At 42.7% G+C, this 11,858-nt stretch overlaps 15 non-coding genes across 15 annotated transcripts; 10 read left to right on the top strand and 5 right to left on the bottom strand.

Moving 5' to 3' along the window:
• Positions 1 to 1,221: 1,221 nt before the first annotated feature.
• Positions 1,222 to 1,294, bottom strand: trnav-cac (transfer RNA valine (anticodon CAC)). Its single transcript has one exon. It is a non-coding gene; the product is annotated as a tRNA-Val (tRNA).
• Positions 1,295 to 1,803: 509 nt separating this feature from the next.
• Positions 1,804 to 1,877, top strand: trnan-guu (transfer RNA asparagine (anticodon GUU)). The gene has a single exon. It is a non-coding gene; the product is annotated as a tRNA-Asn (tRNA).
• A 1,044-nt stretch (positions 1,878 to 2,921) lies between these two features.
• Positions 2,922 to 2,994, bottom strand: trnav-aac (transfer RNA valine (anticodon AAC)). The gene has a single exon. It is a non-coding gene; the product is annotated as a tRNA-Val (tRNA).
• Positions 2,995 to 3,211: 217 nt separating this feature from the next.
• trnag-gcc (transfer RNA glycine (anticodon GCC)) lies at positions 3,212 to 3,282 on the top strand. Its single transcript has one exon. It is a non-coding gene; the product is annotated as a tRNA-Gly (tRNA).
• Positions 3,283 to 4,619: 1,337 nt separating this feature from the next.
• trnav-aac (transfer RNA valine (anticodon AAC)) lies at positions 4,620 to 4,692 on the bottom strand. Its single transcript has one exon. It is a non-coding gene; the product is annotated as a tRNA-Val (tRNA).
• Positions 4,693 to 5,201: 509 nt separating this feature from the next.
• On the top strand, positions 5,202 to 5,275 carry trnan-guu (transfer RNA asparagine (anticodon GUU)). Its single transcript has one exon. It is a non-coding gene; the product is annotated as a tRNA-Asn (tRNA).
• Positions 5,276 to 7,506: 2,231 nt separating this feature from the next.
• On the top strand, positions 7,507 to 7,578 carry trnam-cau (transfer RNA methionine (anticodon CAU)). The gene has a single exon. It is a non-coding gene; the product is annotated as a tRNA-Met (tRNA).
• A 438-nt stretch (positions 7,579 to 8,016) lies between these two features.
• Positions 8,017 to 8,089, bottom strand: trnav-cac (transfer RNA valine (anticodon CAC)). Its single transcript has one exon. It is a non-coding gene; the product is annotated as a tRNA-Val (tRNA).
• A 217-nt stretch (positions 8,090 to 8,306) lies between these two features.
• trnag-gcc (transfer RNA glycine (anticodon GCC)) lies at positions 8,307 to 8,377 on the top strand. Its single transcript has one exon. It is a non-coding gene; the product is annotated as a tRNA-Gly (tRNA).
• Positions 8,378 to 8,594: 217 nt separating this feature from the next.
• On the top strand, positions 8,595 to 8,672 carry trnan-guu (transfer RNA asparagine (anticodon GUU)). Its single transcript has one exon. It is a non-coding gene; the product is annotated as a tRNA-Asn (tRNA).
• Positions 8,673 to 9,207: 535 nt separating this feature from the next.
• trnam-cau (transfer RNA methionine (anticodon CAU)) lies at positions 9,208 to 9,279 on the top strand. Its single transcript has one exon. It is a non-coding gene; the product is annotated as a tRNA-Met (tRNA).
• A 1,019-nt stretch (positions 9,280 to 10,298) lies between these two features.
• Positions 10,299 to 10,372, top strand: trnan-guu (transfer RNA asparagine (anticodon GUU)). Its single transcript has one exon. It is a non-coding gene; the product is annotated as a tRNA-Asn (tRNA).
• A 534-nt stretch (positions 10,373 to 10,906) lies between these two features.
• trnam-cau (transfer RNA methionine (anticodon CAU)) lies at positions 10,907 to 10,978 on the top strand. Its single transcript has one exon. It is a non-coding gene; the product is annotated as a tRNA-Met (tRNA).
• A 438-nt stretch (positions 10,979 to 11,416) lies between these two features.
• Positions 11,417 to 11,489, bottom strand: trnav-cac (transfer RNA valine (anticodon CAC)). The gene has a single exon. It is a non-coding gene; the product is annotated as a tRNA-Val (tRNA).
• A 217-nt stretch (positions 11,490 to 11,706) lies between these two features.
• On the top strand, positions 11,707 to 11,777 carry trnag-gcc (transfer RNA glycine (anticodon GCC)). Its single transcript has one exon. It is a non-coding gene; the product is annotated as a tRNA-Gly (tRNA).
• The last annotated feature ends 81 nt before the right edge of the window (positions 11,778 to 11,858 follow it).

The raw sequence follows: 11,858 nt of genomic DNA on the forward strand, positions 1-11,858 counted from the left end.
AATGACTGGTCAGATGCTGATCAGAGGACATTCTGAATCTTCGGTGTGCGACGATCGTAAACATTTAAACTGTCAAATGGCTGGTCAGATGCTGATCAGATGACATTCTCAAGCTTCCTTAAAAACTGACCTCAACCTGAACCCTCCTTTGTTCCCTCTTATCCAATTCCTCTTCAGATCTTGACTCCACCCTCTTCCTGGTTAAATCACTCCCTCTTCAGGTCTTAAACCCACCCTCTTCCTGGTTTAAACTCCACCCTCTTCCTGGTTAAATCACTCTGTCTTCAGGTCTTGGCTTCACCCTCTTCCTGGTTAAAAACCAACCCTCTTCCTAGTTAAAACTCCACCCTCTTCCTGGTTAAAACTCCACCCTCTTCCTTGTTAAACCACTCCCACGTCAGGTCTTAACTCCACCCTCTTCCGGGGTAAGCCACACCCATTTGACCTTTGACCCTTGACATTTGACCTTTGAACTTGACCCCTCATAAATCATTGATTTATGACCCCTCATAAATCATTGATTTATGGCCCCCCATAAATTATTTTTTGACAGAAGGTGTCCCCTTAAATTCTCTCACAGAGTTTGATGTTTACTATAATCTCTTAATAAGAAATGCCATTTTAAATGTGGACAAAACCAGCACTCAGAAATAAACACGACTTCAGTTGGGTTCCAAATCACTTTGTTACTAATAGTTTGTCTGGATACTTACCAGAGTGGTGCAGCGGGAGCGTGCTGGGCCCATAACCCAGAGGTCGATGGATCGAAACCATCCTCTGCTAAGGTTTAGGTTTCAGGTGAATCTTTGACTGATTCTTGTATTGAAACAAAGGCCAGCACCCATTCAGCCCACAGCTGTCTTCTCTAACTCTTTGGGAATTACATTCATGATTCCTGCAAAGGTGAGAGTTTAAACATCTTATAAGTCAATCTCAACAGTACAGTTACAATCCATCCAACGCCCGGAGAATACAGTGACTTGAACGAATGACAGATTTCACTGCTTTGTGCATGACATTTTCATGGAACCCAGCATTCATGATGTTGAAGCCTGAGGTCTGCCTATATGAGAACCCTCTAAATTTGGTGTTGTGTGTGCTCAGCTGAACATGAGCTGATCAGGTATGTTGCAAACTACTTCATGATAAAAACACAGGACCTTGCTATTATTTATTTCCCGGTTTATGTATAAAGGTAAGAAGTAAAGTCAAAAGAGGGCTTGTTTCCACCCTGTTTCGAACAGGGGACCTTTCGCGTGTGAGGCGAATGTGATAACCACTATACCATGGAAACTGCTGCAAGAACTCATTTTCGTCAAGACTTACAAGTTAATATTCGGCCGATGGAAAACATGTGGCTCGCAAGTCTCATTGCTGTTAGTAGCTGCATTGCATTTCTTGCCTTTTGTGGATGTTGTTATATCCCTTGTGCACGTAGAATGTGTTCCACGTCGTAGCATTTCAAACGCTCTTCCTCTTAAACGAGTTCATGAACCAACGTTGTTATGCAGGCATTGGTTGCTCAGAGGTAGAATTCTCGCTTCCCATGCGGGAGACCCGGGTCCGATTCCCGGCCAATGCATCTGTTGCTTTTTTTAGATTTTAAATAATATTCATAAGGGACAAAAGCGATTTTTGTGACAACCGCAAGACACAGGCATTCCACTCAGAAGGCATATTGGACTCACCGAAGACTGAAGTGGAGTACTCCAAGTTACTCCCATCCAAAGACAATGACATTGGGCCATCGTAACAAGAGATTTTCTAATAATTGGGGGGGTAATGAATCAAGTTTAGAAGTCAGTCTCTGTGGCGCAATTGGTCAGCGCGCTTGGCTGTTAACTGAGAGGATGGTGGTTCAAGCCCACCCAGGGACGACACTTTGCCACGAGCACAGTTTGAGGGTTTTCTTGTACAACCCGTGTGCTTCTCTAAATTGGCACAATTTTTTGGAGATAAAACGTGTGCCACGTTTGCAACCGTGCTTGTTTAAAATACTGATAATCAATGCTCTCCCCTCAAATTGGCTATCCGTTGAGTATAGGGTTATAGGCATCAAGTTGAAATCCATGATGTTCCAGGCGCTGTAGCTGTCAGTCAAGATGCCTGTTTGTTAAACGGGAGATGTTTGGCTGAAATCCTGTCAGTGTCTTGGTGTTTTTTCTGTATCACATTCTCAGTTTGTTCTCAAACCACGTGAATGTGGGCCTAACTTCTATTCGTTTTGAATGAAATCCCAATGGATCCACAGAGTTTGATGTTTACTACAATTTCTTAATAATAAATGCCATTTTACATGTGGACAAAACCAGCACTCAGAAATAAACACGACTTCAGTTGGGTTCCAAATCACTTTGTTACTAGTAGTTTGTCTGGATACTAACCAGAGTAAGCCCTTTTAGGCTTAAGACAGCAGAGTGGCGCAGCGGGAGCGTGCTGGGACCATAACCCAGATGTCGATGGATCGAAACCATCCTCTGCTAAGGTTTAAGTTTCAGGTGAATCTTTGACTGATTCGTGTATTGAAACAAAGGCCTACACCCATTCAGCCCACAGCTGTCTTCTCTAACTCTTTGGGAATTACATTTATGATTCCTGCTAAGGTGAGAGTTTAAACATCTTATAAGTCAATCTCAACAGTACAGTTACAATCCATCCAACGCCCGGAGAATACAGTGACTTGAATGAATGACAGGTTTAACTGGATTGTGCATGACATTTCCACGGAACCCAGCATTCATGATATTGAAGCCTGAGGTCTGCCTATATGAGAACCCTCTAAATTTGGTGTTGTGTGTGCTCAGCTGAACATGAGCTGATCAGGTATGTTGCAAACTACTTCATGATAAAAACACAGGACCTTGCTATTATTTATTTCCCGGTTTATGTATAAAGGTAAGAAGTAAAGTCAATAAAAGGCTTGTTTCCACCCTGTTTCGAACAGGGGACCTTTCGCGTGTTAGGCGAATGTGATAACCACTACACCATGGAAACTGCTGCAAGAGCTCACCTTTGTCAAGACTTACAAGTTGATATTCGGCCGATGGAAAACATGTGGCTCGCAAGTCTCATTGCTGTTATTAACTGTATTGCATTTCTTGCCTTTTGTGGATGTTGTTATATCCCTTGTGCACGTAGAATGTGTTCCACTTCGTAGCATTTCAAACGCTCTTCCTCTTAACCGAGTTCATGAACAAACGTTGTAATGCAGGCATTGGTGGTTCAGTGGAAGAATTCTCGCTTGCCATGCGGGAGACCCGGGTCCGATTCCCGGCCAATGCATCTGTTCCTTTTTTTAGATTTTAAATAATATTCATAAGGGACAAAAGCAATGTTTGGGACAACCGCAAGACACAGGCATTGCACTCAGAAGGTATATTGGACTCACCAAAGACTGAAGCAGAGTACTCCAAGTTACTCCCATCCAAAGACAATGACATTGGGCCATCGTAACAAGAGATTTTCTGATAATTGGGGGAGTAATGAATCAAATTTAAAAGTCAGTCTGCGGCGCAATTGGTCAGCGTGCTCGGCTGTTAACTGAGAGGATAGTTGTTCAAGCCCACCCAGGGACGATGCTTTGCCACGAGCACATTTTGAGGGTTTTCTTGTACAGCCCGTGTCCTTCTCTAAATTGGCACAATAGTTTCGAGATAAAACGTGTGCCACGTTTGCAACCGTGCTTGTTTAAAATAGTGATAATCAATGCTCTCCCCTCAAATTGGCTATCCGTTGAGTATAGGGTTATAGGCATCAAGTTAAAATCCATGATGTTCCAGGCGCTGTAGCTGTCAGTCAAGATGCCTGTTTGTTAAACGGGAGATGTTTGGCTGAAATCCTGTCAGTGTCTTGGCGTTTTTTCTGTATCACTTTCTCAGTTTGTTCTCAAACCACGTGAATGTGGGCCTAACTTCTATTCGTTTTGAATGAAATCCCAATGGATCCACAGAGTTTGATGTTGACTACAATTTCTTAATAAGAAATGCCATTTTAAATGTGGACAAAACCAGCATTCAGAAATAAACACAACTTCAGTTGGGTTCCAAATCAGTTTGTTACTAGTAGTTTGTCTGGATACTAACCAGAGTAAGCCCTTTTAGGCTTAAGACAGCAGAGTGGCTCAGCGGGAGCGTGCTGGGCCCATAACCCCAAGGTCGATGGATCGAAACCATCCTCTGCTAAGGTTTAGGTTTCAGGTGAATCTTTGACTGATTCGTGTATTGAAACAAAGGCCAACACCCATTCAGCCCACAGCTGTCTTCTCTAACTCTTTGGGAATTACATTTATGATTCCTGCTAAGGTGAGAGTTTAAACATCTTATAAGTCAATCTCAACAGTACAGTTACAATCCATCCAACGCCCGGAGAATACAGTGACTTGAATGAATGACGCATTTAACTGGTTTGTGCATGACATTCTCATGGAACCCAGCATTCATGATGTTGAAACCTGAGGTCTGCTTATATGAGAACCCTCTAAATTTGGTGTTGTGTGTGCTCAGCTGAACATGAGCTGATCAGGTATGTTGCAAACTACTTCATGATAAAAACACAGGACCTTGCTATTATTTATTTCCCGGTTTATGTATAAAGGTAAGAAGTAAAGTCAAAAAAAGGCTTGTTTCCACCCTGTTTCGAACAGGGGACCTTTCGCGTGTTAGGCGAATGTGATAACCACCACACCATGGAAACGGCTGCAAGAACTCACCTTTGTCAAGACTTACAAGTTGATATTCGGCCGATGGAAAACATGTGGCTCGCAAGTCTCATTGCTGTTATTAACTGCATTGCATTTCTTGCCTTTTGTGGATGTTGTTATATCCCTTGTGCACGTAGAATGTGTTCCACTTCGTAGCATTTCAAACGCTCTTCCTCTTAACCGAGTTCATGAACAAACGTTGTTATGCAGGCATTGGTGCTTCAGTGGAAGAATTCTCGCTTGCCATGCGGGAGACCCGGGTCCGATTCCCAGCCAATGCATCTGTTGCTTTATTTAGATTTTAAATAATATTCATAAGGGACAAAAGCAATGTTTGTGACAACCGCAAGACACAGGCATTCCACTCAGAAGGCATATTGGACTCACCGGAGACTGAAGTGGAGTACTCCAAGTTACTCCCATCCAAAGACAATGACATTGGGCCATCGTAACAAGAGATTCTCTAATAATTGGGGGAGTAATGAATCAAGTTTAGAAGTCAGTCTCTGTGGCGCAATTGGTCAGCGCGCTCGGCTGTTAACTGAGAGGATGGTGGTTCAAGCCCACCCAGGGACGACACTTTGTCACGAGCACAGTTTGAAGGTTTTCTTGTACAACCCGTGTGCTTCTCTATATTGAAACAATTGTTTTGAGATAAAACGTGTGCCACGTTTGCAACCGTGCTTGTTTAAAATACTGATAATCAATGCTCTCCCCTCAAATTGGCTATACGTTGGGTATAGGGTTATAGGCATCAAGTTGAAATCCATGATGTTCCAGGCGCTGTAGCTGTCAGTCAAGATGCCTGTTTGTTAAACGGGAGATGTTTGGCTGAAATCCTGTCAGTGTCTTGGTGTTTTTTCTGTATCACTTTCTCAGTTTTTTCCTAAACCACGTGAATGTGGGCCTAACTTCTATTTGTTTTGAATGAAATCCCAATGGATCCACAGATTTTGATGTTTACTACAATTTCTTAATAAGAAATGCCATTTCAAATGTGGACAAAACCAGCACTCAGAAATAAACATGACTTCAGTTGGGTTCCAAATCACTTTGTTACTAGTAGTTTGTCTGGATACTAACCAGAGTAAGCCCTATTAGGTTTAAGACAGCAGAGTGGCGCAGCGGGAGCGTGCTGGGCCCATAACCCATAGGTCGATGGATCGAAACCAACCTCTGCTAAGGTTTAGGTTTCAGGTGAATCTTTGACTGATTCTTGTATTGAAACAAAGGCCAACACCCATTCAGCCCACAGCTGTCTTCTCTAACTCTTTGGGAATTACATTTATGATTCCTGCTAAGGTGAGAGTTTAAACATCTTATAAGTCAATCTCAACAGTACAGTTACAATGCATCCAACGCCAGGAGAATACAGTGACTTGAATGAATGAGAGATTTCACTGGTTTGTGCATGACATTCTCATGGAACCCAGCATTCATGATGTTGAACCCTGAGGTCTGCCTATATGAGAACCCTCTAAATTTGGTGTTGTGTGTGCTCAGCTGAACATGAGCTGATCAGGTATGTTGCAAACTACTTCATGATAAAAACACAGGACCTTGCTATTATTTATTTCCCGGTTTATGTATAAAGGTAAGAAGTAAAGTCAAAAAAAGGCTTGTTTCCACCCTGTTTCGAACAGGGGACCTGTCCGTGGGGGGCGAATGTGTTGACCACTACACCATGGAAACTGCTGCAAGAGCTCACCTTTGTCAAGACTTACAAGTTGATATTCGGCCGATGGAAAACATGTGGCTCACAAGTCTCATTGCTGTTAGTAGCTGCATTGCATTTCTTGCCTTTTGTGGATGTTGTTATATCCCTTGTGCATGTAGAATGTGTTCCACGTCGTAGCATTTCAAACGCTCTTCCTCTTAACCGAGTTCATGAACCAACATTGTTATGCAGGCATTGGTTGCTCAGTAGTAGAATTCTCGCTTCCCATGCGGGAGACCCGGGTCCGATTCCCGGCCAATGCATCTGTTGCTTTTTTTAGATTTTAAATAATATTCATAAGGGACAAAAGCAATGTTTGGGACAACCGCAAGACACAGGCATTGCACTCAGAAGGCATATTGGACTCACCAAAGACTGAAGCAGAGTACTCCAAGTTACTCCCATCCAAAGACAATGACATTGGGCCATCGTAACAAGAGATTTTCTGATAATTGGGGAAGTAATGAATAAAATTTAAAAGTCAGTCTGCGGCGCAATTGGTCAGCGCGCTCGGCTGTTAACTGAGAGGATAGTTGTTCAAGCCCACCCACTGACGATGCTTTGCCACGAGCACATTTTGAGGGTTTTCTTGTACAGCCCGTGTCCTTCTCTAAATTGGCACAACTGTTTTGAGATAAAACGTGTGCCACGTTTGCAACCGTGCTTGTTTAAAATACTGATAATCAATGCTCTCCCCTCAAATTGGCTATACGTTGAGTATAGGGTTATAGGCATCAAGTTGAAATCCATGATGTTCCAGGCGCTGTAGCTGTCAGTCAAGATGCCTGTTTGTTAAACGGGAGATGTTTGGCTGAAATCCTGTCAGTGTCTTGGTGTTTTTTCTGTATCACTTTCTCAGATTTTTCCTAAACCACGTGAATGTGGGCCTAACTTCTATTAATTTTGAATGAAATCCCAATGGATCCACAGAGTTTGATGTTTACTACAATTTCTTAATAAGAAATGCCATTTTAAATGTGGACAAAACCAGCACTCAGAAATAAACATGACATCAGTTGGGTTCCAAATCACTTTGTTACTAGTAGTTTGTCTGGATACTAACCAGAGTAAGCCATATTAGGTTTAAGACAGCAGAGTGGCGCAGCGGGAGCGTGCTGGGCCCATAACCCAGAGGTCGATGGATCGAAACCATCCTCTGCTAAGGTTTAGGTTTCAGGTGAATCTTTGACTGATTCTTGTATTGAAACAAAGGCCAACACCCATTCAGCCCACAGCTGTCTTCTCTAACTCTTTGGGAATTACATTTATGATTCCTGCTAAGGTGAGAGTTTAAACATCTTATAAGTCAATCTCAACAGTACAGTTACAATCCATCCAACGCCCGGAGAATACAGTGACTTGAATGAATGACAGATTTCACTGGTTTGTGCATGACATTCTCATGGAACCCAGCAATCATGATGTTGAAGCCTGAGGTCTGCCTATATGAGAACCCTCTAAATTTGGTGTTGTGTGTGCTCAGCTGAACATGAGCTGATCAGGTATGTTGCAAAATACTTCATGATAAAAACACAGGACCTTGCTATTATTTATTTCCCGGTTTATGTATAAAGGTAAGAAGTAAAGTCAAAAAAAGGCTTGTTTCCACCCTGTTTCGAACAGGGGACCTTTCGCGTGTGAGGCGAATGTGATAACCACTACACCATGGAAACTGCTGCAAGAACTCACCTTCGTCAAGACTTACAAGTTGATACTCGGCCGATGGAAAACATGTGGCTCGCAAGTCTCATTGCTGTTATTAACTGCATTGCATTTCTTGCCTTTTGTGGATGTTGTTATATCCCTTGTGCACGTAGAATGTGTTCCACTTCGTAGCATTTCAAACGCTCTTCCTCATAACCGAGTTCCTGAACAAACGTTGTTATGCAGGCATTGGTGGTTCAGTGAAAGAATTCTCGCTTGCCATGCGGGAGACCCGGGTCCGATTCCCGGCCAATGCATCTGTTCCTTTTTTTAGATTTTAAATAATAATCATAAGGGACAAAAGCAATGTTTGTGACAACCGCAAGACACAGGCATTCCACTCAGAAGGCATATTCGACTCACCGGAGACTGAAGTGGAGTACTCCAAGTTACTCCCATCCAAAGACAATGACATTGGGCCATCGTAACAAGAGATTCTCTAATAATTGGGGGAGTAATGAATCAAGTTTAGAAGTCATTTTCTGTGGCGCAATTGGTCAGCGCGCTCGGCTGTTAACTGAGAGGATGGTGGTTCAAGCCCACCCAAGGACGACAGTTTGTCACGAGCACAGTTTGAGGGTTTTCTTGTACAACACGTGTGCTTCTCTAAATTGGCACAATTGATTTGAGATAAAACGTGTGCCACGTTTGCAACAGTGCTTGTTTAAAATACTGATAATCAATGCTCACCCCTCAAATTGGCAATACGTTGAGTATATTGTTATAGGCATCAAGTTGAAATCCATGATGTTCCATGCGCTGTAGCTGTCAGTCAAGATGCCTGTTTGTTAAACGGGAGATGTTTGGCTGAAATCCTGTCAGTGTCTTGGTGTTTTTTCTGTATCACTTTCTCAGTTTTTTTCCTAAACCACGTGAATGTGGGCCTAACTTCTATTCGTTTTGAATGAAATCCCAATGGATCCACAGAGTTTGATGTTTACTACAATTTCTTAATAAGAAATGCCATTTTAAATGTGGACAAAACCAGCACTCAGAAATAAACATGACTTCAGTTGGGTTCCAAATCACTTTGTTACTAGTAGTTTGTCTGGATACTAACCAGACTAAGCCCTATTAGGTTTAAGACAGCAGAGTGGCGCAGCGGGAGCGTGCTGGGCCCATAACCCAGAGGTCGATGGATCGAAACCATCCTCTGCTAAGGTTTAGGTTTCAGGTGAATCTTTGACTGATTCTTGTATTGAAACAAAGGCCAACACCCATTCAGCCCACAGCTGTCTTCTCTAACTCTTTGGGAATTACATTTATGATTCCTGCTAAGGTGAGAGTTTAAACATCTTATAAGTCAATCTCAATAGTACAGTTACAATCCATCCAACGCCAGGAGAATACAGTGACTTGAATGAATGACAGATTTCACTGGTTTGTGCATGACATTCTCATGGAACCCAGCATTCATGATGTTGAACCCTGAGGTCTGCCTATATGAGAACCCTCTAAATTTGGTGTTGTGTGTGCTCAGCTGAACATGAGCTGATCAGGTATGTTGCAAACTACTTCATGATAAAAACACAGGACCTTGCTATTATTTATTTCCCGGTTTATGTATAAAGGTAAGAAGTAAAGTCAAAAAAAGGCTTGTTTCCACCCTGTTTCGAACAGGGGACCTGTCCGTGGGGGGCGAATGTGTTGACCACTACACCATGGAAACTGCTGCAAGAGCTCACCTTTGTCAAGACTTACAAGTTGATATTCGGCCGATGGAAAACATGTGGCTCGCAAGTCTCATTGCTGTTAGTAGCTGCATTGCATTTCTTGCCTTTTGTGGATGTTGTTATATCCCTTGTGCATGTAGAATGTGTTCCACGTCGTAGCATTTCAAACGCTCTTCCTCTTAACCGAGTTCATGAACCAACATTGTTATGCAGGCATTGGTTGCTCAGTAGTAGAATTCTCGCTTCCCATGCGGGAGACCCGGGTCCGATTCCCGGCCAATGCATCTGTTGCTTTTTTTAGATTTTAAATAATATTCATAAGGGACAAAAGCGATTTTTGTGACAACCGCAAGACACAGGGATTCCACTCAGAAGGCATATTGGACTCACCGAAGACTGAAGTGGAGTACTCCAAGTTACTCCCATCCAAAGACAATGACATTGGGCCATCGTGACAAGAGATTTTCTAATAATTGGGGGGGTAATGAATCAAGTTTAGAAGTCAGTCTCTGTGGCGCAATTGGTCAGCGCGCTCGGCTGTTAACTGAGAGGATGGTGGTTCAAGCCCATTCAGGGACGACACTTTGCCACGAGCACAGTTTGAGGGTTTTCTTGTACAACCCGTGTGCTTCTCTAAATTGGCACAACTGTTTTGAGATAAAACGTGTGCCACGTTTGCAACCGTGCTTGTTTAAAATACTGATAATCAATGCTCTCCCCTCAAATTGGCTATACGTTGAGTATAGGGTTATAGGCATCAAGTTGAAATCCATGATGTTCCAGGCGCTGTAGCTGTCAGTCAAGATGCCTGTTTGTTAAACGGGAGATGTTTGGCTGAAATCCTGTCAGTGTCTTGGTGTTTTTTCTGTATCACTTTCTCAGATTTTTCCTAAACCACGTGAATGTGGGCCTAACTTCTATTAATTTTGAATGAAATCCCAATGGATCCACAGAGTTTGATGTTTACTACAATTTCTTAATAAGAAATGCCATTTTAAATGTGGACAAAACCAGCACTCAGAAATAAACATGACATCAGTTGGGTTCCAAATCACTTTGTTACTAGTAGTTTGTCTGGATACTAACCAGAGTAAGCCCTATTAGGTTTAAGACAGCAGAGTGGCGCAGCGGGAGCGTGCTGGGCCCATAACCCAGAGGTCGATGGATCGAAACCATCCTCTGCTAAGGTTTAGGTTTCAGGTGAATCTTTGACTGATTCTTGTATTGAAACAAAGGCCAACACCCATTCAGCCCACAGCTGTCTTCTCTAACTCTTTGGGAATTACATTTATGATTCCTGCTAAGGTGAGAGTTTAAACATCTTATAAGTCAATCTCAACAGTACAGTTACAATCCATCCAACGCCCGGAGAATACAGTGACTTGAATGAATGACAGATTTCACTGGTTTGTGCATGACATTCTCATGGAACCCAGCAATCATGATGTTGAAGCCTGAGGTCTGCCTATATGAGAACCCTCTAAATTTGGTGTTGTGTGTGCTCAGCTGAACATGAGCTGATCAGGTATGTTGCAAAATACTTCATGATAAAAACACAGGACCTTGCTATTATTTATTTCCCGGTTTATGTATAAAGGTAAGAAGTAAAGTCAAAAAAAGGCTTGTTTCCACCCTGTTTCGAACAGGGGACCTTTCGCGTGTGAGGCGAATGTGATAACCACTACACCATGGAAACTGCTGCAAGAACTCACCTTCGTCAAGACTTACAAGTTGATACTCGGCCGATGGAAAACATGTGGCTCGCAAGTCTCATTGCTGTTATTAACTGCATTGCATTTCTTGCCTTTTGTGGATGTTGTTATATCCCTTGTGCACGTAGAATGTGTTCCACTTCGTAGCATTTCAAACGCTCTTCCTCATAGCCGAGTTCCTGAACAAACGTTGTTATGCAGGCATTGGTGGTTCAGTGAAAGAATTCTCGCTTGCCATGCGGGAGACCCGGGTCCGATTCCCGGCCAATGCATCTGTTCCTTTTTTTAGATTTTAAATAATATTCATAAGGGACAAAAGCAATGTTTGTGACAACCGCAAGACACAGGCATTC

This window comes from Nerophis ophidion, linkage group LG01, assembly GCF_033978795.1.
Source record: "Nerophis ophidion isolate RoL-2023_Sa linkage group LG01, RoL_Noph_v1.0, whole genome shotgun sequence".
NCBI lineage: Eukaryota > Metazoa > Chordata > Actinopteri > Syngnathiformes > Syngnathidae > Nerophis > Nerophis ophidion.